This window comes from Aulostomus chinensis, chromosome 5 (assembly GCF_037954235.1).
Source record: "Aulostomus chinensis isolate RoL2024-O1b breed Wild chromosome 5, RoL_Achi_v1.0, whole genome shotgun sequence".
NCBI classification, from domain to species: Eukaryota; Metazoa; Chordata; class Actinopteri; order Syngnathiformes; family Aulostomidae; genus Aulostomus; species Aulostomus chinensis.
In genome coordinates this window covers 2,971,801-2,999,376 of record NC_141324.1, presented here as the reverse complement: position 1 = coordinate 2,999,376, position 27,576 = coordinate 2,971,801, and the positions used below count along the sequence as shown (strand labels likewise).

The 27,576-nt window shown below is 46.7% G+C and overlaps 3 long non-coding RNA genes and 1 pseudogene across 3 annotated transcripts; all 4 read left to right on the top strand.

Annotated features, from left to right (window-relative positions):
- The first annotated feature begins 1,533 nt into the window (after positions 1-1,533).
- On the top strand, positions 1,534-2,898 carry LOC147260903 (palmitoyltransferase ZDHHC21-like; annotated as a pseudogene).
- Positions 2,899-2,963: 65 nt separating this feature from the next.
- On the top strand, positions 2,964-6,294 carry LOC147260902 (uncharacterized). The gene is made up of 3 exons (XR_015116032.1): positions 2,964-3,123; positions 3,213-3,255; positions 6,151-6,294. It is a non-coding gene; the product is annotated as an uncharacterized LOC147260902 (long non-coding RNA).
- A 5,400-nt stretch (positions 6,295-11,694) lies between these two features.
- LOC147260901 (uncharacterized) lies at positions 11,695-12,573 on the top strand. Its single transcript, XR_015116031.1, has 3 exons — positions 11,695-11,859; positions 11,995-12,189; positions 12,384-12,573. It is a non-coding gene; the product is annotated as an uncharacterized LOC147260901 (long non-coding RNA).
- A 2,787-nt stretch (positions 12,574-15,360) lies between these two features.
- On the top strand, positions 15,361-23,887 carry LOC147260900 (uncharacterized). The gene is made up of 4 exons (XR_015116030.1): positions 15,361-15,436; positions 16,346-16,696; positions 16,802-17,020; positions 23,681-23,887. It is a non-coding gene; the product is annotated as an uncharacterized LOC147260900 (long non-coding RNA).
- The last annotated feature ends 3,689 nt before the right edge of the window (positions 23,888-27,576 follow it).

The following is a 27,576-nucleotide window of genomic DNA, read 5'->3' as shown; positions in this document are numbered from 1 at the left end:
GAGCGATTGCTCACAATGAGTTACAGTCCAGTCACTGTCTCTCTTGTTCCCGCGGTGGTTCGATGCATACGACCGACCCAACAGGACTCGCTCCCAGAAAATGTCTTGTCAGTCGTTTTGATTGGCAGCGCTGGAATGGGACCCCAAGGTCACAAATGACATGGGTAGACTCTGGGATATGTGCGTCCCTACAGAAATGCACAGCCTGTTCATGGCAACCCTGTCATGTATTCAGCCCTGCTCACAGATCTCTAATCCAGTGTTCATGTCACACTCTCCTTCAACAGCTACGAGGTCGACCCTTCCACCAGTCAAGAAGTCCCAAGGGCTGCAGAGACACAGGCGGCGAACAACGTCACTCCCGCCCAGAAGGGAAAAGGGGCCCGGTACATGGCACACACCACCCAAGTAGCCGAGGCCCATCACAGAAGGATGCTGCCAGAACAAAGCCTGGAGGCGGCTGAGCTGACGATGGTCCTGATTGAGGAGGTGTTTTGATCCTCATGAACACCTGCATACCACCGGTGCATCTGAGAGTCCTTCAGACAGTTGATTCATTCATTTGAGCCTGACTGTCAGCTTCTCCCCCCCAGACTGGAAAGCAGAGAAACCACTCTTACTTGCTGGGGTGTACTGTCCTCCTGCACCTCATTCTGAGTTCTTAGAAGAATTCCCTGACTTTCTGTCACAGACTCTCCAGCTGGTCCAGAACACTGCTGACCCCCTGACTAGAACTGGTAGCAGAGACCAGGTTTTTCCTGGACTGCTTCTCTGCATGGCTCCCTGTCAAATTCAGAACAGAATTTAAAATTCTTCTTCTACCATCAAAGTCTTCAACAACCAGGCTCCTTCATCCCTGACAGAGCTCCTAGTCCCCTATGATCCAGCTAGAACCCTTCACTCCCAGGATGCAGGATTCCTGCTGGTTCCTAGAGTTCTAACAGTAGAATGGAGCCAGAGCCTTCAGCTATAAGGCTCCCCTCCTGTGGAACCGTCTCCCAGTTTCAGTCAAGGACTCAGACCCCCTCTCTGTGTTTAAGAGCAGACTTAAGACCTCCTTGTTGATCAGGCTTATAGTCAGGACTGCTTCGGCTGGCCCTTAGATCTGCTGCTATAGGCTCAGACTGCTGGGATCTCCCATGATGCACTGGGCTTCTCTCTCCTCCTCCTATCCTCATACGTGTTACTAACTCCTCTTCTTCTCCCCTCATCCCAGATCCTGGTGCTGCTGGAGGAGGCTGCAGACCTGAAGAGGCTCCAGCTGCCACCTGTAGCTCCACCTGCTCACGTCCCTGTCTGTCCATCAGTATCTCCTCCTTTCTCTCCCTCTTTATCTCTGTCCCTCTCTTTCCGTCTGTCTCTCTGTCTTCCTCCATTCTCTGTCTTTTTCTCTGTCCCCCTCTCCTTCTCTCTTTCCCCACTGATCCTGGATCTGCTCCACCTTCCTGCTTGGTAAAGGAAGGTTAAAAACAGACCAACAGACCCCAGAGCGGCAGGATCCACAACACCGTCTCCTCTTCCACAGGGCTGTGTGTTGAGCCCCCTCCTGTTCACTCTGCTGACATACAGGTGAGGACCAGATCCAAGTCAGATTCCTGATGATGTCATCAGGGGGCTTTCCCAGTGTATTTGATCCTAGAATTCTGTCTTTGATCTCAGGACACATCAAAGAAACTGAATTCTGGCGAGTGTGTGAGAGCCTTCCAGGCTGGGCTAGAAAACCCATCTCAACCTTGTGTGCTCCAGAGGAGAAACCCCAAGCCTGTGTTGTAGCAGCAGGTAGAGCCATCAGTCCACCACCATGAAGCCCCACTTTGTCAAGGACCCTGCCGGCTGGCTGTGCTTCAGCATGCTGGTTGGAATCTGGCTGTATAACGCCATGGTCATCCCCAAGCTGGTGCTCCTTCCTCACTAGAAGGAAGCACACCTTCCAGGGGCGGTCCTTGTTGGTGAGTGTCTCTGACTGCTAGCGTTCCACTTTGTCATCACATCAGAAACCTCAGAATGACACGTTGTTTCTTCTTCTGCAGCTTATTTTATTGCATCGGCCCTCTGTGTGGCAGCCCTGGTACGAGCCTCAGATCCTGGCCGTCCACCTGTGGACCCTCATCCCTCCCTCTGGTGAGGACGCAGACAAGATGGCCTCTTAGTTCCTCTCCTCCATGTGTTCCATGCGTACATGTCATTGTTTCATTCATCAGTCTTTCTTTTCAAGGTTCATATGCTTGTGGTTCAGCTCACCAAGTGGCACCGTTAGGAGTCTCTGTCACTGCGTTATTGGAAATGTGGTAAAATGAAGCCTCCTGGACTGGTCAGCAGACCAAAGTCCTCCTTGAATGCTACATGAGTGTGTGACCACGTCAGCTGGAGCCAGAACCACCACAACGCCGCTGATCGCTCTCTCTCTTTGTGCCACAGAGCAACAGCACTGGACGCTGTGCAGGAAATGTGAGACAATGAGGTCTAAAAGGTCCCACCACTGCAGCGTTGTGACCACTGGGTACTCAGGATGGACCAGCACTGTCCCTGGTGAGGACACACACACACACACACACACGCAGGTCAACAGCGTTCCAAACACAAACGTATCAAAAGCTTCAGATTCAGCAGGTTGGGTCCTGTCAACACAACAAAGGTGGATGATGTCATCTCAAGGGTTCATTGTCCTCCAGGATCAACAACTGTGTAGGAGAGGACAACCACTGGCTCTTCCTGCAGCTCTGCCTCTACGCGCTGGTCCTCAGTCTCCTCACGCTGCTGCTGCTGCTCTTCTGCCACAGCTTCTATTTCCAGCCAGTAGCCACACCAGACCAGGTACATGCAGCAGGAAAGACCTCAGGTCAACAGGTTCTGCTGACCAGATGTGTTCAGAAGCTACCGGCGGCGTTTGAGACGTGAAATGTGCACGTCAGGGTTAGTCTTCCTGATGTTTTCTGTTTTCCAAACCAGGAGACGTTCATGAAGTGGGTCAGCTGAGAGCCTCAGGAGTCCTGAGCGTCCTCGTGTTGGCTGGCATCAGCGTCCTGTCCTGCATCCAGATGTCAGGCATCCTCTCTGAGTCCTGCCTACTCACCTCCAGACTTCTGTTCCCTCTTCAGCTGAACGTTCCTGCTCGTTTGTGTTGTGCGTTTTCCTCCTAAAGAAACAACTTTGTGGTGGCGTTTATTTTGTAAGATGACGTCTCATCTTCCACTGTCCTTTACCCCCAACAGGACACGACCATGATTGAGAGAGCGGCTCAGCTCCCAGGTGACGGTGAGTGTGTTGACCTCTTGAGACCTTTTGGACTGTAGAATTGGTTGAAAGCAGTTTCCAGTGCAGGGCGACAGGGTTCCACTGTGGAACGGTTCTATTTGATCTCTTATTGGGAGTTCCACTGCAGAAACCCACCGTGGAATCCTTCTAAACAGGAGTAACAGAGAGTGAGTCCTGTCACTTCTGGTTTGATATGCTAAGCTAAGCTACCTAGCTGCTAGCTACAGATGACACAGCCTGATAACAAAGCATCTCATTGTCTCCAGTTCTCCTGCCCCACCTTCTCAAGTGAGGATTTCAATGTTTTCCTTCCAGCTCTGTCACGGGAGGTCCTGGCAGTTTGCTCTCTCAGGTTTGTGGAACTCTCTGGAAAGTCCTGTGGCTTGTCCCTGTGACACGGAGACAGACGCTCCAAGCCAGACACCATGACTTCCCCATGGTATAGGAGGGATTACAAAATGAAGAGAAACATTGACCAGTGGTTCGTTCAGGACTTTCTTTATTGGAGTCCAAAATGTCATCAGGGCTCTCCTTTATTTAGCAGAAAACTCCTGTGTGCGACTCTCCAATTTGATATTCTGGGATTTTCTGTGTTGGTGTTGCCTGATCACCAAAATCTCATCAATATTTGGATCATTGCTCCTATGGACGGGAGATTGCTCATCAAGTCATCAACAAAGGCCCCAGCACAGGAAGACCAAGAGTCTCCTGAGGTCCTCTGAGTCCCCAGCCTCAGGAATCCCAAGCTAGCAGCTCCTCAGACTGGAGCCCAGATAAAAGCCTCCCAGAGTTCTAGTAGCAGACACGTCTCTACATCAACGCTCAGAGGAGACGGCGCCAATCAGGCCTTTGGAGTCAAACAGCTGCTAAGAAACCACTGCTAAGGAAGAGCAGCAGGCAGGACATTGGTTTGGACCAAGACATTCAAGGAGGGGACATCAGACCAGAGGACATCTGGGCTTTGGTCTGATGAGTCCACATGGGAGATCTTTGGTTCCACCGCCGTGGCTTTGTGGACACAGAGAAGATTCACAGAGGTCTCTCCATGCAGGGTTCCATGAGCCACATGGAGGCCTCTCCTGTCCTCTCCTCTCTCTCCTCTCCTCTCCTCTCCTCTCCTTTCCTCTCCTCCCCTCTCCTCTCCTCTCCTCTCCTCTCCTCTCCTCTCCTCTCCTTTTTACCTGTCAAAGGTTTTCTCAGGAGTTTCTCCTCAGTCCATGTGAGGCTCTAAGACCAGAGGATGTTGTTATGATGCCATGTAAGGCCCTGAAGAAAAACTGCTGGTAAAACAGGCTCCACCAATCAAACTGCTGGTAAAAACAGGCTCCACCAATCAAACTCTCTGTTGAAAACAGGCTCCGCCAATCAAACAGCTGGTGAAAACAGGCTCCGCCAATCAAACTCTCTGGTGAAAACAGGCTCCGCCAATCAAACTCTCTGGTGAAAACAGGCTCCGCCAATCAAACTGCTGGTGAAAACAGGCTCCACCAATCAAACTGCTGGTGAAAACAGGCTCCGCCAATCAAACTGCTGGTGAAAACAGGCTCCACCAATCAAGCTCTCTGGTGAAAACAGGCTCCACCAATCAAACTGCTGGTGAAAACAGGCTCCGCCAATCAAACTCTCTGGTGAAAACAGGCTCCGCCAATCAAACTGCTGGTAAAACAGGTTCCGCCAATCAAACTCTCTGGTGAAAACAGGCTCCACCAATCAAACTGCTGGTGAAAACAGGCTCCGCCAATCACACTCTCTGGTGAAAACAGGCTCCGCCAATCAAACTGCTGGTGAAAACAGGCTCCACCAATCAAGCTCTCTGGTGAAAACAGGCTCCGCCAATCAAACTGCTGGTGAAAACAGGCTCCGCCAATCAAACTGCTGGTGAAAACAGGCTCCGCCAATCAAACTGCTGGTGAAAACTGGCTCCACCAATCAAACTCTCTGGTGAAAACAGGCTCCACCAATCAAACAGCTGGTGAAAACAGGCTCGACCAGTCAAACTGTCTGGTGAAAACAGGCTCCGCCAATCAAACTCTCTGGTGAAAACAGGCTCCACCAATCAAACCGCTGGTGAAAACAGGCTTCGCCAATCAAACTCTCTGGTGAAAACAGGCTCCGCCAATCAAACTGCTGGTGAAAACAGGCTCCGCCAATCAAACTCTCTGGTGAAAACAGGCTCCACCAATCAAACTGCTGGTGAAAACAGGCTCCGCCAATCAAACTGCTGGTAAAACAGGTTCCGCCAATCAAATTCTCTGGTGAAAACAGGCTCCACCAATCAAACTCTCTGGTGAAAACAGGCTCCGCCAATCAAACTCTCTGGTGAAAACAGGCTCCGCCAATCAAACTGCTGGTGAAAACAGGCTCCACCAATCAAACTGCTGGTGAAAACAGGCTCCGCCAATCAAACTCTCTGGTGAAAACAGGCTCCGCCAATCAAACTCTCTGGTGAAAACAGGCTCCGCCAATCAAACTGCTGGTGAAAACAGGCTCCGCCAATCAAACTGCTGGTGAAAACAGGCTCCGCCAATCAAACTCTCTGGTGAAAAAAGGCTCCGCCAATCAAACTGCTGGTGAAAACAGGCTCCACCAATCAAACTGCTGGTGAAAACAGGCTCCACCAATCAAACCGCTGGTGAAAACAGGCTCCACCAATCAAACCGCTGGTGAAAACAGGCTCCGCCAATCAAACCGCTGGTGAAAACAGGCTCCGCCAATCAAACTCTCTGGTGAAAACAGGCTCCACCAATCAAACCGCTGGTGAAAACGGGCTCCACCAATCAAACTCTCTGGTGAAAACAGGCTCCGCCAATCAAACTCTCTGGTGAAAACAGGCTCCACCAATCAAACTGCCTCAACTCAACAAGGTTTTTGACGGAAGTTCTGTTTCTCTTCCAGCCAAATTCAGACGTGGCCAACCAACTCAGCAGCAGCTGGACAGATGTGTGGAGAGCCTGAGATGGGAACAAACAAACCCAAATAGGAAACGCTGCTGAAGCTGTGGACGCCACCCCATAAAGAGGACATGTCCACCAAGAAGGAGCTCATCAAGAGTGTGATGAAGCCCAGGTGGAGGGGCCTCTCCATCAAAGACTTTGACGGAGACAAAGGAAAAGGTAGGCCATGGGATTTTCTTTGGAAGGAGAGAAAATGTCTCCACATCGAGAGCATCTGAACAATTGTGGCTACATTTTACCAGCACCCAGAGCAGCCTGCAATGTTTCATGGCTCCTAACGTTTGACTCCAAGTTTCATCTTCTCTTGTGTACAGGGGTGATGGCAAATGGCAGATTTCTCCAAGGGGAGATGGTGTGTGACACCACGGCAGAGTCACCCAGCTTCAGAAGGGAGAACCATGTTGGGCTCATGAAGACAGGAGGTGTGTTTGGCCCTGAGCTGAAGCTGACGCTTGAATTTCATGGAGGAGTTCTAATAGCCGTGGTCTGTGCTTTCATGCCTTTATTTGGACACTCAAGAATGGAAAGCTTTTATTTTGAAATGATCCTGAAGTCACTCCACATCCTAGTTTGACTCAGTGGTCTGTGCTGTCTTCAGAACAGGCCCAGAACACCCACTCAACATGTGGAGTGTGTGGATGTGGGACACCAATCAGAGATGTTGATTGTAAAGCTGTCGAAACTGCAGGAGGGAAGATCCATTCAAACCTTTATTGCCACGAGAGGCTCACTGGGGAGGCAGAAACAGCACAGGAACAACGCAGTCCATTCACTTCCTCATAGGCTGCTCTCTTGCGCCCTCTACAGGGTCAAACTAGTTCTAGTTCTTCCAAGTTCCCACATCCTTCCCCTTCAGCGAGCTCTATATATTCCCAAAAGGAAACAAAACCAGAACAAACAAGATTTTGGAGGAAGGTGCTGGACCTCCACCGCTCTGGCTGGGCTGCTAGGAGGCTCCGCCCCCGTGAGCAGGCAACGCTTTTGCTGTCCTCTCCTCTTTTTCCTCACACACACGCGCACACACACACACACACACACACACACACGCTTGCCCAGCTCCCATCCACACAATCACCATCACAGTCACCTCCTTCCCACACTCAGACATTCTCCTCCTTTGACAATCAACCAGGAGAACTGCTGGACTGTGTGTGTGTTGACCTCTGACCTCCAGGTCAGACACCAGGACAATCAGTGCACTGTGGAATGCTTCTTACGCTGTATTGGTCTGAAGAGCGTCCGTATTGTAAATATTTCCTCATGGCCATGTTTTTCCATCCTGGTAATCTTGTCACTGTCTCATATTTATGGATTCACAATTATAAAGTACGGTGCCACTTGAACTTCTTTGTGTTCAGCCTTGTCCTTCTGCACTCCTTGAGTGAATCCAGTCTTCTGAGCCTCGCCAAATCTCAGTTCCTTTTTCCTCCTACTTTGGGACCTCTTATTGACCCACTGGTGACACATTGGTGCTAAATTCAGTGTCATGTCCCACTGTAACAGAGGGCGCTGTTGTCCACCTTAGTCCCTCCCAAACTGATCATTTCATCCATAGAGCAGAAGGCACCTTAGCAACAACTCTGGACTCTGCTGGCCCCCTAAAGTAGAAAACTATGAACCCAAGGAAACAAGCACCTTGGTACGGTTGTGGAACCTGACAGCTTCAACAAGAAACCCAGAAACTGGAGAGAAGATGGCGCTGCTCCAAACTGGAGGAGTCACATGGAGTCTGGCAAGATGGCCTTAGAACCTAGAAGAAAGCCCCTGGTAGAACCAGAGCAGCCGACTACTCAGCACTAATAGAGTAACTCAAGAACAACCCAGGTTCCTCTTCAGTACTGGAGCCAGACTACTGAACCAAGTAGTCCTGTTTCCCTGGGCAGCAAAGAGTTCATGGACTTCTTTAACGACAAAATTCTCCTGATTAGAGAGAAACTTCTTCTCCTGCTGCCATCAGCTGACAACATGGCCCCTAGAACCCAGAACCTTAGAGGCAGCTGGAGGACCAGACACACACTTGGATAGTTTTTCTCCCATCAGCCTTCATGAGCTCAGTTCAATAATGTCCTCCTCTAAACCTCCACCTGTCTCCTGGACCCCATCCCAACTAAGCTGCTCCAAGACTCTCTCCCCTCGTTAGCCCCTCCCTCTTAGATATGATCAATGTGGCGCTGGTATCTGGTTCCGTCCCTCAGTCCTTTAAAGTAGCAGGAATGAAACCCTCCTCAAAAACAAGCCTGGATCCAGAAGTTCTACCAACTACAGACCAACATCACATCTTCCTTTTCTCTCCAAGGTTCTGGAGAAAGCAGTTGCTAAACAGCTCTGGGACTTCTCCACAGCAACAGCTGATTGGAGGATTCAGTCAGGTTCCAGGTTCATCCTAGCACAGAAACAGAACTAGTCAAAGGTACCAGTGACCTCCTGCTGGTACCAGATGAGGGACTGGTCTCTGTGCTGGTCTGATTTAGATCTCAGTGCAGCTTTGATACCATTGACCACCATATCCTTCTACAGGGACTGGAACCTGTCACTGGTATGAAAGGAACCACACTAAACTGGTTCAAGTCATATTTACTGGGTAATCTCAGTTGGTACCAGTTAATGATGGTTCCTCTGAGACCACTACAGTCAGTTCTGGTGTTCCTCAAGGGTCTGTGCTTGGACCAGTCCTCTTCACCCTGGACCTGCTTCCTCTAGGTCACATGATCAGGAAACTCTCCATTAATGTTCACTGCTATGCAGACGACACTCAGCTGAACTCATCAATGATCCACATGGAACAAACCAGCTGACTGAACTGGAGGCCTGTCTGAAGGACAGGAAACATGGAGGACCATCATTTCCTTTATTAAACTCTGATAAACTGAAGTTCTGGTGCTGGGCCCAAACACCTGAGGACCACCTGATCTGATGAGACAGGTACCCTGGATGGCACCACCCTGGCCCCCAGCACCACTGTAAGGAACCTAGGAGTTCTCTTTGACCAGGACCCTTCAACTCCCACATTCAACAAATCTCCAGGACGCCTTCTTCCATCTACGTAACATCGCTAAGATCAGACACATCCTGGCTCAAGAAGATGCAGAAAAACTAGTCCCTGCTTTTGTCACTTCCAGGCTGGATTACTGCACCTCCCTCCTACCAGGCTGGACTAGTAAGTCCCTAAAGACTCTCCAGCTGGTCCAGAACGCTGCTGCCACGTGTTGACTAGAACTGGTAGCAGAGACCAGGTCTCTCCTGGACCAGAGGAAAAACTGGGGAGTAATTTTCCCAGAGTAATTATTTTAGAGTTATTATTTTCCTCTTCAGTAGTCGTATCTACTCATTTGGAGTCATAAATATCTCCTGTGACCAATAGAGTGAGAGCAATTTTCCAGAAGAATTTCTATTGGAGTAATACAGCAAGGCCCCGCCTACTATGTCCAGGTTTTTGAATTCTAAAGGCGCCATTGTCTCAGCCCGCACTTCTCCGCATCGGCATTACTCGGCACTCGCAGAGTCTGCAGACGGGACCACAATAATACCGTACATTGGACTTCATATTTTTCCTCACTTTGATGGATCAGAAACCAGGTCAGACTATTATTGTTTAACTTAGTAAACAGCAATGTTTGTTACTGATTTGCAACTTTTCAGCTGGCCACAGCTACTTACCCACAGACGTTAGCATGTTTGCTAGCACCAGGAGTACTACTAATTATTAGGAACAGTATTGGCAAGGCTATGTCATGCATATTCATTCGTGTATTTACAAGGGAGGGATGGTTCACATTAAAAATCAATATGTCGGTTTTCACATTCATGTGAATCGTCCAGAATTAACCCTGAAGCTCGTTTCCATCTGCAGCCCCTGAGCAGGCTTTTTGTGGTCATAAAACTATCCATACAAAAACTGACATCGATAAACTATGCAACAAGACAAGTAGACATCGTACAGGAGACGGAACAATTGTTCGACGTTTTAATGGTGGCCGCACTCGCCGAGACACGTGTGTTTGACTCTGAACAGAGTGATTTGGTTTGCTTGTCCTTCATATCTCGTCCGCCGTACATCTACAAAACGCTGAATTTTCGAATCATATAATGTCAAATCATATAGTCAATGCCTGAACTGTTGTGCCCGATGTCGGTGGTTTTCAACAAGTAGTCCGGGGACCCCCAGTTGTCCTTGAGCGAATTCCAGGTGGTCCCCAGCTAAATGGAGAGTTGCTAACCCAAACTGACCCTTCTAGATTCTTTAGCTCTTGACCCTTCTAGATCTTTAACTCTTGAGGTTTTATTGCACAACCAAGAGTCCACTTGTGTTATATTGTATCTCTTTATTTGCCTCAAAGGATGCAAGCTGTCAGGGTGAAGTGTCTCCACAGGCAGAAGTCCATTTGCTATGAAGGGCAACTGACCTTCAATTCATTTTTGGAGTGTGGTGAGTGAAACAAATTGCACATGGAATAGAATTGTCATCTACCAAATAGTGTATTTTGACTGCAGCTCCCATCTATAAATATGTTGTTCCAGGGGCCCTGAGAAAGATTTGAGTTGAAAATGTTTGCTTTAAAAAATTATATTTAGACAAATATTTGCACAAATTTTAATGCTTTTTCAAAAATGGCAGTTGTACGAGCTCACAAAACAGCACTCAGTGGTGCACTACAAGCTTGTATATCTGCTAATATTGATATTCAAACAGTTTTCTGAAAAGAACAACAAAAAAGTCTTATGTTTTTGTATCAGTGGCGCTCAATATTTCATGTCAAGGATCCCCCAAAATTATATGTCTTTGGCCGCAGACCCCCATCTGAATATCTGTTGTTTCAGGGACAGAAGCAAAGATTTGTGTTACAAATGTTGACTGTGAAAGATTTTAGGCACCTTTTCAAGATTCTTGAAAAAATATCAGATCTGCAAGCTCATAGTGCACTACTCGGGGGCAGACTTTGCGCTTGTAGATCTTCTATTTTTCAACAGTTAAAGCATGACGCTATAATGCTTAAAACACCAAGAGGTGTTCCCGCCCAAAATGGGTTAATGGTTAAAGTGGTTTGAATTATAGTGACACAGATGCATGGCCTTTAATAATAATAAAATAAATACATTGCAGTCAGATTCATCAATGTTGTGCAATCTTGTTTTGTCTGCAGTTTCCAAGAAATTTGCAATTCCAATCTTGGATTTAAAAGTCTATGACGATCTGAACACTGAGGTTGATGAGTAGGCGTTTACGTTTCTTGTGAATAAACCACACCTGGGTGTGCTTGAGGTGCGTTTACCTCAAGGCTCACATCCTGAAGGTGTGGCACTTATTACTCGGAGTCATATAATGCACACAGTCCTTGCTAACCTAGAATGTGAAGTATTTTTGCACTTCAAAATGCTCTTTGTTTCAAAACACCCAATGTAATGCAACATGGATCCATCCTCATCGAACACAATCTTTTTCCATTCTACGTGTAGCAAATGATCCCCTCTTGCTGATAGTATCACACCTGGACTGCTAGATTCAGCAAGCCCCTCAAGCCACTCCATTGCCAGCTCCAGAAGCTCCTTTGTCAGCTCCAGTGTGGAAAACGAGGGGGACTCTGATGACGTCATCATTTTGCAGCCAAGTCCTGCCCGAAGTAACAGAGCTGACCAGACTCGTCTCGCTCAGGTGAGCCTTGATGACTGTTTGAAATCGAGATGCTGATTCTGATAAGGGGGAAAAGCCCATGTACAGTTTTGAAGTAAAGGGGGGATGGTGGCCACTCACTTATTCTCGTGCCTTCATATTGTCATTTTGACTCAGCCCCCTTCGTGTTGCAACCTGAGATTGACAGAATAGTCGTTTACCTTCTCCCACTTCGATGATTGAAAGGATTCTGAAGGAGAAACCTGGAGGGGAGAGGATCATGAATGAGCATGCTCAGACAAAAAGTCTGACAGATTCTCGGAGACGTGACATGGTGAAGATACTGGTGGCACACATGGCCAGTGAACATGGGTATGACGGCATGATGAACATGAGCACCCAATGTACACTTTTTGTTTTAATTGGTGCAGACCAAGAGCCTTTTTTTGCAGAAGGCATCAGGAAACAATACTTTTGTTTGTATCTTGTGTGTGTGTGTGTGTGTGTGTGTGTGTGTGTGTGTGTGTGTGTGTGTGTGTGTGTGTGTGTGTGTGTGTACCCTGTAGGGCAAGTCCTTCAAGGCGTGTCAAAGAGGAATGTGCAATGGGCATCACTGCCTTGTTCCCTTATCTGGCAGACCCCCAGGGCAATTTGGGCCATGTAAGTAGATAAAACAAGTCTGTAATTGCTCAAAATAGGACTGTTGAGTGCATTGTAAACAACATATTATTGAACATTTCTGGATTCTGAGCTTTCTCCTAGTTCAGCACTGCAGATGTCAGAGCCTTTGACTCCTAGTTCAGCACTGCAGATGTCAGAGCCTTTGACTCCTAGTTCAGCACTGCAGATGTCAGAGCCTTTGACTCCTAGTTCAGCACTGCAGATGTCAGAGCCTTTGACTCCTAGTTCAGCACTGCAGATGTCAGAGCCTTTGACTCCTAGTTCAGCACTGCAGATGTCAGAGCCTTTGACTCCTAGTTCAGCACTGCAGATGTCAGAGCCTTTGACTCCTAGTTCAGCACTGCAGATGTCAGAGCCTTTGACTCCTAGTTCAGCACTGCAGATGTCAGAGCCTTTGACTCCTAGTTCAGCACTGCAGATGTCATAGCCTTTGACTCCTAGTTCAGCACTGCAGATGTCAGAGCCTTTGACTCCTAGTTCAGCACTGCAGATGTCATAGCCTTTGACTCCTAGTTCAGCACTGCAGATGTCAGAGCCTTTGACTCCTAGTTCAGCACTGCAGATGTCAGAGCCTTTGACTCCTAGTTCAGCACTGCAGATGTCAGAGCCTTTGACTCCTAGTTCAGCACTGCAGATGTCAGAGCCTTTGACTCCTAGTTCAGCACTGCAGATGTCAGAGCCTTTGACTCCTAGTTCAGCACTGCAGATGTCAGAGCCTTTGACTCCTAGTTCAGCACTGCAGATGTCAGAGCCTTTGACTCCTAGTTCAGCACTGCAGATGTCATAGCCTTTGACTCCTAGTTCAGCACTGCAGATGTCAGAGCCTTTGACTCCTAGTTCAGCACTGCAGATGTCATAGCCTTTGACTCCTAGTTCAGCACTGCAGATGTCAGAGCCTTTGACTCCTAGTTCAGCACTGCAGATGTCAGAGCCTTTGACTCCTAGTTCAGCACTGCAGATGTCAGAGCCTTTGACTCCTAGTTCAGCACTGCAGATGTCAGAGCCTTTGACTCCTAGTTCAGCACTGCAGATGTCAGACCCTTTGACCTTGATTTTAGCAGTTCTTCAAGAAGGGTGCGTGTTTTTTCATTTTAAGGAGAAAATAAAAGAAGAAAAAGTTATTATGTGAACAGTGCAAAGAATGCTTTTTTGCTCCAGTGGTGACAAATAAGACTGGGGCTCTGCTGTGATTTAAGTAATTTCATTTATAAACAATATAAACCCAAAAAAATTCCATAAATTAGAAAATAAGTGTTAAAAAAGTAGTGACATTGGCTGATCTACAAGCTCACAATGCTGTGAGATTGTAGATCTTATGTTTTCACTAGTTTGGGTCTTGGGCAAACATCTAGATGCATCCTGCAACTGGAAAGTGTCGCAGCAGTATGTGTGGTTCCAACACTTCCAGGTGGTCCAGATGCTGGCGACAGAACCCCTTTCAGCGAGGAAAAGCAGCTAACCACAGAAACCCAGTGTCATGAGGCCATCGCACTGATTGTAAAGGACCACACTAGTCCTTGCATGTGTTTGTTTCATCTCAGTGAAATATTCTAAATGTGTATTGTTTACATTCCGTTTTATTAACAAATATAAACTCTCAAAGTTATTAATTAATGCTTCTATTTTTGTGTGTGTGTTTTAAAATAGTTGGTAGGTGAAGTTGTGAGTGACTCCTGTATGTGTAGGACTGTTGTATGGATTTGGGGGATTGAATTTTGTCCTCTGAGTGACACCGTAGCTCCACAAGAGGGAGAGACAGGTAAAGGTAACCCAACAGGAGTTGGTAATGAGGAGGCTGCTTTGTTTGAGCCTGGGCCACAAAGGTTTGATCTCCAGGCTCCAGCGTAACTTCTGCTTCATTTGCACAGAAAAGAACATTGACGCCTGTTTAAACAGAAGAAAAGATTAAAAGTATTGAAGCATCCTTGGTGAGCGCAGTGAGGTATGTTTGTTTATCTTGAAACATTGTATTATTGCAACATTGTGAGTTTGGATCAGTGTGCATGGAACACTTTGTTTGAAGGAATGTTTGGTTGATGTTGTAATATTATGGACAAAATTATGAAGATTGTACTGTGTTCCATGTGTGACATGTAGAGCTGGCTCAGGTGAGCCCCTGCATGGTTTCTCCCTCTCTTTGTTTCCCTCCTCCCTCTCCTGCTCTTAGGAAAGATCCAGGAGGACGCTGGCTGCTTCCTGTTCTGCCCTCCCACCTGACATCTGGGAGAAGAGTTGATTGGAGCCTGGTTGCCCCTCCACCTGGCTGGTTCCAGGGAGGCCTCTTTATCAGCCACTCCCCTGCTTTGTTCTGGGTCTCTCTCTCTCTCTGGCGGCCTGCTGAGCAACATACTCTGAGAAACCACTTTGTAAGATCAACTTATTTGGAAGTGGGAGGTGGTCGGTTGAGGTTAGATTGGGGTACCCCACACCTTACATCACGTAGTCTTCTTTTGTATACCACACTAGTTTATGGGTTGGTGCCATCCTTGTACGTTTTTGACAACCTTGATGAGTTAGACGGGCAGGCCTTTTGCTACTTGTGTTTCTTGTGTCAGGAAGATTTCAGTTAGGCCTTGTTTTGATATGTTAAGTTAATTTGTTTGGCACAATCCCCTCACGGCCTACCTTCCCTCCCACTTTGTACACAGCTCTTGTACTTTTGATCACCCCTTTGTGAAATAAATAATTCTTGCACTGATAATTTTCCACTTGGCTGTTTGTGTTATTCCTTGTGTTGCCGCAAGGAACGTAACATACTGTGAAGACTGTATGGTGACTTGTTTGTTTTATGTTTTGTATACTCTGACACAGTTTTCACGGTGCTCTGGTGAACGTGACGACGCTGCTCTCACTAAAATAAAAGACGCCTTAGGCATCAGTCGAGACTCTCTTTGGGGATCCAAGGGTTGCTACACTGATGAAGCATACAACTGATGAGGTAATCATGAAGGAGAAGATGAAACAGACCTTCACCCATCGCCAAGCAATGGTTCACAATCCAGTGAAGTCCTCTGAAATATTCACCACCTTTCCAAGACTTCCTGACATCGCAGGAATGGTGTGTGGCTCTTGAAATGAAACATAACTAACCCTTTTACAGCTGAAGCCGATTCTAAAAAAAAAGGCTTCTAAATCCTGTTTTCTGAAAAAACTTTCTGTCAGGGGTTCTCAAACCATTCCATGACAAGGACACCAAAAATGATGTGTAATTGGCCACGACCCCCATCTGAAAATGTTGTTTCAGGTCCCCCCAGAAGCAAAGATATGAATTCAAAACGTGTGCCCTCAAAGAATCTATCAAAGATTTGTGCCACCTTTTCACTATTAGATCCACGTGAACTTGTATCATGTATATGCTTGACTTATAAGTACACATGAGTTCAAAGTATCATGAACAGATAATACATAAGACAACAGAAAAACACTTCCTATCAATCTCAGCAACAGAAAGCATTTCCTGAAGCCACCTCTTGAAACATGGAGCCCTCCAGTTTAATAATTTGAATTCTTTAGCTGCAACCATGCCTGCTTGTAGAGCCTGTTTTTGAAAAGGAGGAAGAGTCCTCGTCCTGTCAGAGCAACCAAATACAGCAAAGTTCCAGTCTTGTTTGGAAAACCAATCCAATATATCCCACCAGAAGTTACTGAGAACAGGACAGTGCCAGAAGAAGTGTGCCATCGATCCTTCAGCACTACGACATCCATCATACGTGGGAGAAACAGATCCAAATATCTGACTAAGCCCAATTTTGGAAAAATGAAGTATACGCAAGACTTTGAATTGAATCAGTCTGTATCTCGAATCGATGGAACATTCCTGTACACTGACCAGGCTTTCCTCCCACAGTGCCTCTGACACTGGGACGTCCAGTTCTTTGGCCCAGGCCTCCCTGAGAGGACTGGCGTCTACTGGAATCAAAGGCAGTGACCAAGCGAGAAATCAAATGTTGGGAGTTCCACGTGAGAGAAGTAAATCTTCAAAGATGTTGCTCTTTGGTTTAATGGTGAACTCTGGAATATCCTCGCACACAATGATGCCAAAGTGTGTCTGAGGAAGGAGGTGTTCAGATTGGAGCTGAAGGAATGAAGCAGATTTGTTATCAACCATCTTCTCCAGTGGAACAGAGTCCTCTCTTCCTCCATTCCAGAAGCACACTGTCCATCATCGCTGGCTTGAACAAATGGTTCTATGATACAGGTGTGTGGATTGACACATCTGACATTCCAAGCAATTGTTTAATAAGATTCCAGATCTTCAGAGGGTTTCAAAGAATAAAGTTACGACCAAGTCATTTGTCAGCAGGCTGCGCTCCCCAGTAAAGCAGTGCAGGAAGAGAGGTCCCTGAAACTGACACAGACTGGATTTTCAGCCGGGACGGGGAGACAGCAGACCAGTCATCGCCAGGGGAGCCCCACTGTCCAGTTTTCTGATGAATCGTCCCTACTTGAAAGGGCTCAAGAATACACAAGTGGTATTCCTCTTGGTTTGACCATTTATTTTGAAGGGACCAATTTGGAGCAGGTAAGAGTCCTAGGATGGACAAGGAAATAAAAGGGTATATTTCAGTTCCAAGAATAATTTACATTTCCCTTCAACATGAGCAAAATTATGCTAATTATGCAGAGCCCAATTTACTTGTAAACAATACTTTTCTATTTATAATTTACACATTCGCACCATCGCATTCAAGTTTGACTATGAAGGAGGAGGCTAGTCATGCAATATGGACAGAATGATCATCAGAAATCCATGAAACAATGTTTCCAGGATCACTACATAAGGCTTGGCCTGGTCTAAGCTACTTTGTGATCTATATTATTATGATTATGATTGTTGTTATTATTATTATTATTGTTATTATTGTTATTATGATTATGATGATGATGATGATGATGATTATTGTTATTATCATTATTATTATTATTGCTATTATTGTTATTATTATTGTTATTATGATTCTGATTATTGTTATGATTATTATTATTATTAGGATTATAATTATTATTGTAATTGTTATTATTATTGTTATGATTATGATTGTTATTGTTATTATTATTGTTGGTGTTGTCAAGCATTAGCCAAATTAGCCACACACTATGAAACAATACATCATCATCATAGTCCTTTGAATTAGATGACACTTCATTGAATGCCTGCAGACTAGCACACACTATCAGACTACATTCCCCATAATCCTCTGCGACATCAGGAAACAAATTGGTGTGCTGTTTTCAAACTCTTGTTTCCAACTAAACAGCCAACAGCAACAGATGCACTTTGTGACACACATTGAGAACATGACCGCTGCATCAGTGGACTATGGACGACATCAAGTTGATTCAAATGTCTTCATTTTAAATTCACCAAGCAAACGCTCCACACTGGTGATGGGTGGATGAGGCGTCATGAAGCGTCATGAAGCGTCATGAAGCGTGTCGACACAATGACACACTGTGTTGATACTGTGTCACTGAATACTGACACCTGCTGGACTTTAAACTTCCCTGCAGGCTTGACAGACTGACCTGACACTGATTTGATGACCTGGTGTACACAATAATGTCATTGAAGTCTTTGCGTTCATATTGGATCATTCCATGTCTTTAAACAATGTGAAGATGTATCTTAATGTGAAAATCTAAGTGAAAATGTTGGTAATGAGGACGCTTGAGGACTTTTACAAATTTTTATTTCAAAAAATTCGTTTTTCTGACATTTTAAAATTAAGTCTGTTACGTTTTTTTGATAAAACTTCTCCAGCTGTCGAAAACACGGCACAGATGAGGCTGGAGTGCAAAGAAATTGTAGGGACAGCTGGTAGAGGTTTGGACAGATTGTCTTTTGGTTGGCCCAGTAACTCACTGGATCCTGGGCCCTGGAAGTACTGCCCTCTGCCAGGTATCTCTGCACCTCCTGGAAGGCATCAGCTGTGGCACTTTTTGTCTGCCTGCCCACTTCCATGTCCAAATGTTGTCAAAGGTTATCTCAAAAACAACAAACTGGCATTTTAGGACATGATTTCCCACAACAACAAACAATGCAGGTTCCTGTGGACCAAACAGCAGCTAAGAAGGTAGTGTTGGTGTCTCTGTTCCTCTCCAGAAGCACACAACTGTTGACAGAAGGCTTGGCTTTCCAAGAGAACACACTGACACTGGTGTGGTAGCCCTGAGTGTCGTGACTGAACAACCATCAGTCTTAGACTGTTAAAGAGGCTAAGAGAGGACACTTGTCAGACATTATTGTGTCTGATCGCCACAACCCACGTGTGCTATTTAAAACCATTGACTCTGCTCTGAATGCCCCACAGCCTGTCTGCCTGGAAGCACCCACTGAAATGTGCAATGACTTCCTGCACTTTTTCATTGACAAGGTTGTTATCAGGAGGGCTCTCATCTCAGCTCCTGCCGCTGACCCCTCTGCTTCTGTCCGTTGCCCGGCTGTGTTCGATAAGTTTGAGCCTGTGACTTTGTCATTTTTAAAGATGTGGTTGGCCACATGAAGCCATCAGGTTCCCCTCATGATTCTGTCCCTCCTCATTTTTAAAAGAGGTTTTCCCCAGTATGGGGCAGTCAGTTCTGGGTGTTAGTAACAGCAGTCTGTCTTCTGGTGTTGTCCCCATTAGTTTTAAACATGCAGTAGTGCAACCACTGCTTACGAAACCTGGCCTTGACAGCACTGTATTGGCTAACTTTAGGCCCATCTCTAAGTTGCCTTTTATTTCTAAGGTCTTGGAGAAAGTTGTGTCTGCTCAACTGAAGTCTTTTCTGGATGAGCATGATATTCTGGAGGTTTTCCAGTCAGGTTTTAAGACTCTGCATAGCACAGAGTCAGCACTGCTTAGGGTCTTCAATGACATCCTCCTGGCAAACGACTGTGGAGATGATGTGATTCTTGTCCTGCTGGACCAAACTGCTGCCTTTGATACAGTGGATCACAATATTTTATTATCTCGGTTGCAGTACCTAGTGGGCATTTGTGGTAGTGCTCTGCGGTGGTTTAGGTCCTATCTGACAGACAGAACTCTGTGTGTAAGCTTTGCTGGTTCTGAATCTTCCCCTGCTCCTCAGTCATTTGGGGTTCCACAGGGCTCAATTTTAGGGCCTCTCCTTTTTTCATTGTATGTACTTCCTCTGGGCTCCATTCTCATCAGCATGGCATCTCTTTTCACTGCTATGCTGGTGACAGTCAGATAGATGTGCCACTAAAGAAGAAAGATGCTCTCTCAATCAAGCCACTTCTGTTATGTCTTGATGACATTAAAGCCTGGATGGCCCTAAACTTTTTCAATTTTAACGAGAAGAAAACTGAAGTGATGGTGTTTGGTCCCAGTGGCTCCTGTGAACCTCCCCCTATTGACTTGGGCCCCTTGGCTCTGTATGTGAAGCCAACTGTTTCAAACTTGGGTTTAAGATGGACAGGGATTTCAAACTAGATCGTCAAATAGGTGCAGTGGTGAAGTCCAGCTTCTTTCATCTGAGGCTGTTAGCAAAAGTGAAGCCCTTTCTTGCAGGAGAGCATTTTGAGACTGTGATTCATGCCTTCATCACGTCTCGGCTTGATGATTGCAGTGCTCTTTACTTTGGAATCAGCCAGTCCTCCCTCTCACGTCTCCAGTTGGTACAAAATGCTGCTGCTCGACTTTTAACCGGAGCAGGAAGAAGGAGCCCATCGTTCTGGCCTCCCTCCACTGGCTGCCTGTGCACTTCAGGGTTCATTTTAAGATTCTTTTATTTGTTTTTAAATCCTTAAATGGTCTGGCCCCCCTTACCTCTCTGAGCTGCTTCACCCTCGTGCTCCTGCTCGGTGCCTCAGGTCAGCTGACCAGCTGCTCCTGGAGATACCGAGGTCTAAGCGGAAGCTCAGAGGGGACAGAGCCTTTTCTGTTGCTGCTCCCAAATGATGGAACGATCTGCCTTTGCACCTCAGACAGGCTTCTTCACTGTCCATTTTTAAAACTAATCTTAAAACCTATATTTATTCCTTGGCTTTTGACCCAGCATGAGACTTTGCTCCTGTTTTAGTATTTTTATTGTTCTTCACTTGATTATTATGTTTTATGACTATTTATGTACAGCACTTTGTTTTCAGCTGTGGTTGTTTTTAAAGTGCTTTATGAATAAAGTTGAGTTGAGTCTTAGTTTTCAAAGACCTTCTGCCCTTGGAGGAGAGTTTTAGGCCTTCCTGGTGTTGCTGGACAGGCGGAGCAGGGACCGAGCAAAGCTGTGGTTTCTAAGAATGGAGAAAGTCCCTGACAACATGACGCTTGGGCCCAGAGTTCAAATACTGAACCTTTCCTTCAAGTATCTCTACATCAGTTCCTTTGTTCCACATCAAAACCACTGTTTTGGCAGTCCAACACTTCATCGGACAGTTGTATAAAACAATGCTGCATTCCTACTTTGCCAGGTTGCCTTGAATGTGGCGTCACTTCCTGTTCTGACACTCTGCTGCTTTTTCAACATTTTTAACAAGAAATGTTTGTTCACAATTCACTGAAACGAGTGTGTTCAATGCCACACATTTACAGACCTTTGTGTTTCCTTGAAGGTTCATGTTGGAACACTGAACGTAGTAAAACCTGTTCTTTAATGGGAAATCCCTGTAGATGAAGTGGAACATTCCAGAACTTCACTTTAACACACTCCAATTCCAGAGCTTCTGTTTGAATGGAGCTGTTGTTCATGGATTTTGATGGACGATGCTTGGTTTTCCATTGTCCAATGAATGTTTGACCCTTCCAGTCCTCTAAAGTGATGGACTAATACTGGCAAGATGCAGAAATCCTCTATTGTTCAAAGCACAGATTCTGTGTTGATACATTGTTGTAGTTTTTATACTTGGAGAAACCAGAATCTGACAGGAAATCACTGTAGAAAGTTGGCTCAGTTTCAGAAAGTAACAACTCAGTAGCTTCACTTGACAGTGACGGACCTTAAACTGGGCTATTTTGATGGACTCCGCTTGCTTTTCCACTGTCAAATGAACTTTTCTAATGGGAAATTCCTGCTCATAGACTGGTTTGTTTCATAAATGAACCAGTAAGAGCCCTGAACTGAGAGAAGAACCTGAAAGGTCCTTGTTCTTCATGTGTTTTCCATGATGGGCCTGTTTTCCTGCAGTTGAAAGCACATTTCTCAACACAAAATGGACTGTAATTTCATCAGTTTGGACTGGGAAAGCTGCTGGGTATTTTTACAGTTTCTTCCATGGAATTTTGTGGAACAGTTCATGACTGTAATTGGACGGTACCGTCTGGAAACGCTGCTGCCAGACTTTTGACCCTTTTTTTTACAGTGCAGTAAAGACCCAGGCCCTTAGACCTGTCCAGCCTCACACCATCTGGAGGTGTTGGTGCTGAATGGGCTTGTTCAGTGAACCCTTGGGGCTCCATCCACCAAAACCTGTCCACGTGGTCTCGGCCCCACTAGGACCAGGTCCTGTGAGTTTCAACTCTCTATGTACCAGGGCCCAGGAGCTGGAGGGCTCCTGAATCAGCAGTGTTGGTTTAGGTTGAGGGACAGAGTTGCTGAAGTTGGGGTTTTTGAATGTAGACACTGAGAGGACGGTCTCCAGTGACCTTTGACCTTGACAGAGGCCTTCCCACACCTGTTCTGGTTTGACCTGATTTGGGCTCTAGAGAGAGGAGAGGACAGGAGAGGACAGGAGAGGAGAGAGAGGAGAGGAGAGGAGAGAGGAGAGGAGAGAGAGAGGAGAGGAGAGAGAGGAGAGGAGAGAGAAGGAGAGGAGAATAGAGGAGAGAGAGAGAGGAGAGGAGAGAGAGGAGGAGAGAGAGAGGAGAGGAGAATAGAGGAGAGAGACGAGGAGAGGAGAGAGAGGAGGAGAGGAGAGAGAGAGGAGAGGAGAATAGAGGAGAGAGACGAGGAGAGGAGAGGAGAAGAGACAGGAGAGAGGAGAGGAGAGAGGAGAGGAGAGGAGAGAGGAGAGGAGAGGAGAGAGGAGAGGGGAGGAGAGGCCTCCATGTGGCTCATGGATCCCTGCATGGAGAGACCGTCCCTTCTCCTTCTCTGTGTCCACAAAGCCACGGCGGTGGAACCAAAGGTCTCCAATGTGCAGGGTCCTTGACAAAGTGGGGCTTCATGGTGGTGGACTGATGGCTCTACCTGCTGCTACAACACAGGCTTGGGGTTTCTCCTCTGGAGCACACAAGGTTGAGGTGGGTTTTCTAGCCCAGCCTGGAAGGCTCTCACACACTCGCCAGAATTCAGTTTCTTTGATGTGTCCTGAGATCAAAGACAGAATTCTAGGATCAAATACACTGGGAAAGCCCCCTGATGACATCATCAGGAATCTGACTTGGATCTGGTCCTCACCTGAGCCGGTTTCGTTGCAGCTCCTGGTTTTTGCGACTGCACTCGTGGACACGTTCAAAGATTTCTCAGTTTTCCACAGCGCCTGACCTTCAGGTCTGAGAGGACTGATGGACGGTGGTTCCTCTCTACTGAGCTGCTGGTTCCTGCCATGACATGAATTCTACCAGTTGGTAAAGGGAGCTGTCAGCTGGGGACAAACCTGACTTCTGCTCAGCTCCACTGATGCTCCACCCCAGGAAGAAGGTAGGAAGTTCCACCAAGGAACCTGACAAGGTGAACCTGAGAGGGGAACCTTTTCAGGTGATGACATCATGAAGCTCCCTGAGAGAAGGACGAGCAGAGGGAGGCCACTTTGAGGAGCTAGAATATCAAACCTGTTCCAGTTCTTAACAATTCTTGGCTCTACTCCATGACTCCATGTATCTTGTTTGATATATTTGATGTCTTCAGTATGAATCTCCAAAGTAGAAGGTAGTCCAAATAAAGGACACCACTGAAGAAGAGGGTGTCCTCACTTCTGAGCGGTAGTGAGTGGCTGCTCTGTCCATGTCCTGTTTTTAAAGTACTATTTATTTAGTGGCTTTAGGGGCAGACAACAAAAACAGCATCCCATTTTTAAAGTGTTGCATCGTGAGGTGTAGAGGTCCCAGGTGGAGGGAGGACTGCTACCCACAGTTCTCTGTGCTGCCTTGACCCCCCCCCCCCCCCCCGCTGAGCCTTCTGTTCAGCAGCCTGTAGCTGCCGTGCCACACGGTGCTGAGGCCCTGCCTCAGTTGTAGAGAGCAACACTCCAAGAGCCAGGATCCAAAAGGGGTAACAGCTCACCTTCACTATCTTTGTCCAACAGAACCCCCACCAGCTTCGGGTGGTGGACCAGGCCCCCAGCTCTGGCTGTGATGGAGTTCTGTGGCCCTGATGGTGTCCACTTGTTTCCAGGCCAGACCAGGCTACCAGGAGACATGTGTGGAAACAGGGAAAGGGTGGTCCACCACCCATTCTCCTAACCCAAACCCAACCCCCACTGAGGAAGCAGCGTGTGATCCCAACCCACTTAACGGCCGCACCTTTGCACCTCCCTGCTGGATTTGTAGGCATGGCTTGTGACCAGGACATGGATGAATCCTGAGGGTTCCTTCCAGTGTCACTGCAGGCAGCATTGCAGAAACACATCAAAACAGGATTACAGTTCAATAGCAGGGATTTTCAGGGAGTTCAAGGTGCTGGGGAGAAGTGGGGTCCCAAGAACTGAAGGACTGTGCACCCCCTTTCTCCTCCTCAGACAGGTCTTTGCCCTCCTCCCCAACCAATTTTGTTGGGTTTTTCTTTTGATCTTTTGTTGTGAAAGTGCCTTTAGTCGTTTGTTTTATTGATCCTTTCATTTAAAAGCACTTTTAGTTGTTTGTTTTGAACTAATGAGCACATTTTTACTCCTAATTTCTAATATCATGTTGAATTGGTGATGTAACTGTTTAATGTGTGTTTTTAATATTGACAAATGTTCATGTACTCAAATAAATGTTCTTCCTTCATTTCACTACGTTCTCTGTCCTCTTTGATCCTCCTAATGACTCACTGATTTATCCTTCTATGGTTCTGGTTCTATCAGTTCTAAAATACAGTCTCCAACAGACAGAACCAGAGACCTGCGTGTGCTCCAGAGTCCCTCTGCTTCTCCAGCTCCCAGGTTCTCCACCTTCTTTTCTCAGGCTGCTTGTCATTGCCTGGACCAAGACCCAGGATCTCCATGAGGTGCAGACACCATGCTGGTGGTTCAGCTGGGGAACCCTCCTTTCCCCCTATGACACTCATCAAACTGCCTTCAATCCTGTCAACAAACTCTCTTAGAAAGTGATGTTCTCTTTTTTCAAGATGGTGTTTCTTGACCAGCACCTTTTCAAGTCTCTGAAAGTGGTGGGAACTCACTGACAGGTGCATCAAGAAAGGATCCTCTCACCACATGGCAACGCGCTTTCCCCTGAAATGGAGGTCCCATGAAGGACTTTAGGTAGGAATGATGTGGTGTGGTGGAAGGTGAGAACTGGGATGCTGCATGTAAAAGGTACTCCTGAGGCTGGAGGTGTCACCCTTAACACTGGAGGGCCTCTTGCCACAGTTGGGGGAGCTGGGAAAGTTTCCGGAGGTCCACATTTACAGGGAATGAACAGGGGTGCTAACGTTGCTGCAGGAACACCTCATTCCAGCCGTAGTGAACGGGCTCCAGTGTGGCAAATGTTGACCGCTCTTAGTTGGTGACAGCAGCTGATTATTGCTGGAAAGGTGAGCTTGGAAGCTTTCCTCTGATGGTGACAGGTTTGATGGGGGGGGGGGGTGACCAACTGTGTCAGGTGAGAGATGAACCCCCCAGAGCGGTCAGGTTTTGTGTCATGTTAGATTAATTTGAACCAGGATTGCCTTCTCTGACTCTGTCATTGTCAAACAATGCACGGCCTCCCATCAACTTCATAAAAACCCATGAATGGGTATTTTAATGTGTGTCAGTATGTGTTTTACACACACACACACTCACACACACACACACACACACACACACACACACTCACACACACGTGAAGGACAGGTACCGTTTCTGGTCTCAGCTCCCTAAGATTCCATGTGACTCACCCCTTCATAAAGGTGAAGTCTTATTTCACAAAAACTGCGGGGGAGCCTTCCAGTTCTGAGGTTAGCACCCCAATATCGGAAAAAAAGTGAAACACTGAAGACAAATCTCAAGAAGAACCTTTGTCCCTTCCCTCCCCAGACGGCAATGTCACGTCCATGCCCTAGCGGTGTTCTTGGTTGGCCTTGTGTCTGTCTTGTCTCCTGGCTCCCGCTTTTATATTGAAATTGAACTCTGCCCTCATTTCTGGTAACTTCCCTTCCCCTTGGTGTGTTTCCCACCAGGCCAGAAAACGGACCGAGTACCGTTTTCTTCATCTTCAAACGTTCTCGTCAAAGAAATCTTCATGTGTAAATGTACATTTTGGTGTATTGTTTGTTTGTTTTCTTTTTTAATCTGTTCCCCTCTTTGCTTTGGAATGTGATACAGCCTGTCAACCATTTGTTTGTTAAATAGACAAAACTAAAGAAGCAAATGAAACATTTCGCTGATTAGTTGTGAGCCTTTTTTTTGTATCACAAACTTTAATTTGTAAATTTGTGGAAAAGGAAAAGAAAGCAGGAGTGACCCTCCACATTAGGAGGGACTGACAAAGACTTGTACCTATGATAACCCAGCCTGTCATTTGGAAAAGAGATTCTATGCCTTGACTGAACTGGGAGGCTAACAAAGCCTGAGGAAAGCTAAAAACAATCCAAAACGTTGCACGCTGAGACTGATGTCATTACGGCTATGAGGGGCCCTAACCCTATGTTCAGCACCTGAACAAAGTACTTGCATGCTCTTCAGTGAAGTATTTTTGAGTAATTCTCTAGAATAGTACTCTCAAGTACTATGACTGGGGTGGCAGTATTTCAGTTTGTTTTATTTAGTACTCATTCCACCTCTCCTTTGCCACCAATACTTGTTGTGGTCTGCATGTCCAGCGAGTGAGAGATTGTGTCAAACGTGGTGTTTTAGGGCTCCTGATCTGTGTCCTCCATGTGACTGAACCTTCATAACTCTTTGTGGCCTCGCTAAAACCACCAGAAACCCTAACCATCTTTGGGTGGTGGACCAAGCCCCCAGGAAGGACTGTGCATTCCTGCTCCCCACGTTTGTGGAGGGCAGGCCATAATTCTAAACCTAGCCCTTACGGTTCCAAAGTGCACCACTTTTGCTGGGGTGGTAGTCTTACCTTATACCTCCACTGATTTTATGTGTTCAAAGAATATATGCCACTTTATCTTAATCACTAATGTTGTGATAGAGTGAGAATTGAGCTGTCGTGTTTAAAATGGAGCTGCCTAAGGCCACAAGGACCAGGTCATATTTAAAGGCTATTAAGTTGACTTTTTTGAAACCCCACCACCTTCAGGCTTCATGCAGGATATCTTAGTAACCCATGCGAAATGGGAGACGAGAAAGCACTTAGGTGGGAGGGGACACTTACCTTAAAACCCTGAACCTTCACCCTGAGCAGCACCGATAGAGTGGACGCCTGTCCGGATGGAGGGCAAACCTTTCACTTGATTTGTTTCACTGCTCGTGGAATTTAAAGTTGGCATCACTCAGGCTAGGAAGCTCCTACACACACCTGCTTGCTACCATCGGAAAGCCCGTACACACATTTGGGGAGGGTAGCCAGCGTCTCGGGACTCTGCCCCCTACAGGTTGTATGTACACAAAAGTTACTGAACAGTTTAGCCTCAAAGAGACGGTGACCTAAAAGACATGCATATCAAAACAGGTACATGGAGAAGGGGCTGTTAGCTCGGGTGCTTGGAGGCCACTTTTGTTCCTTTGCACCCAGCCTGAGGAAGACACAAATTGTGTCGAAACGTCGCACGGGCACATGTTGACGTTTTTGATTTCGTTCATACCGAACCCCTAGCCCTAACCGCTCTCCATGCACCTCAGACAGGCAGGGAGTCAAAGTGTCTCTGAACAGTGACACAAGCAGGTGGAGAGGGAGGCGCTGAAGAGAAGAAAAGAACAGGCAGAGTTTCACATAAGCCATTTCAGCCCATCGGACCACTGGGCTCCGACAGGTAGGCCGACCCTCTACCTGTCCAGGTGGTTGATTTAGTGGACTGGATGTCTTTGGACCTGAACAGCTAGGCATCTGACAGCAATGAGTAAGA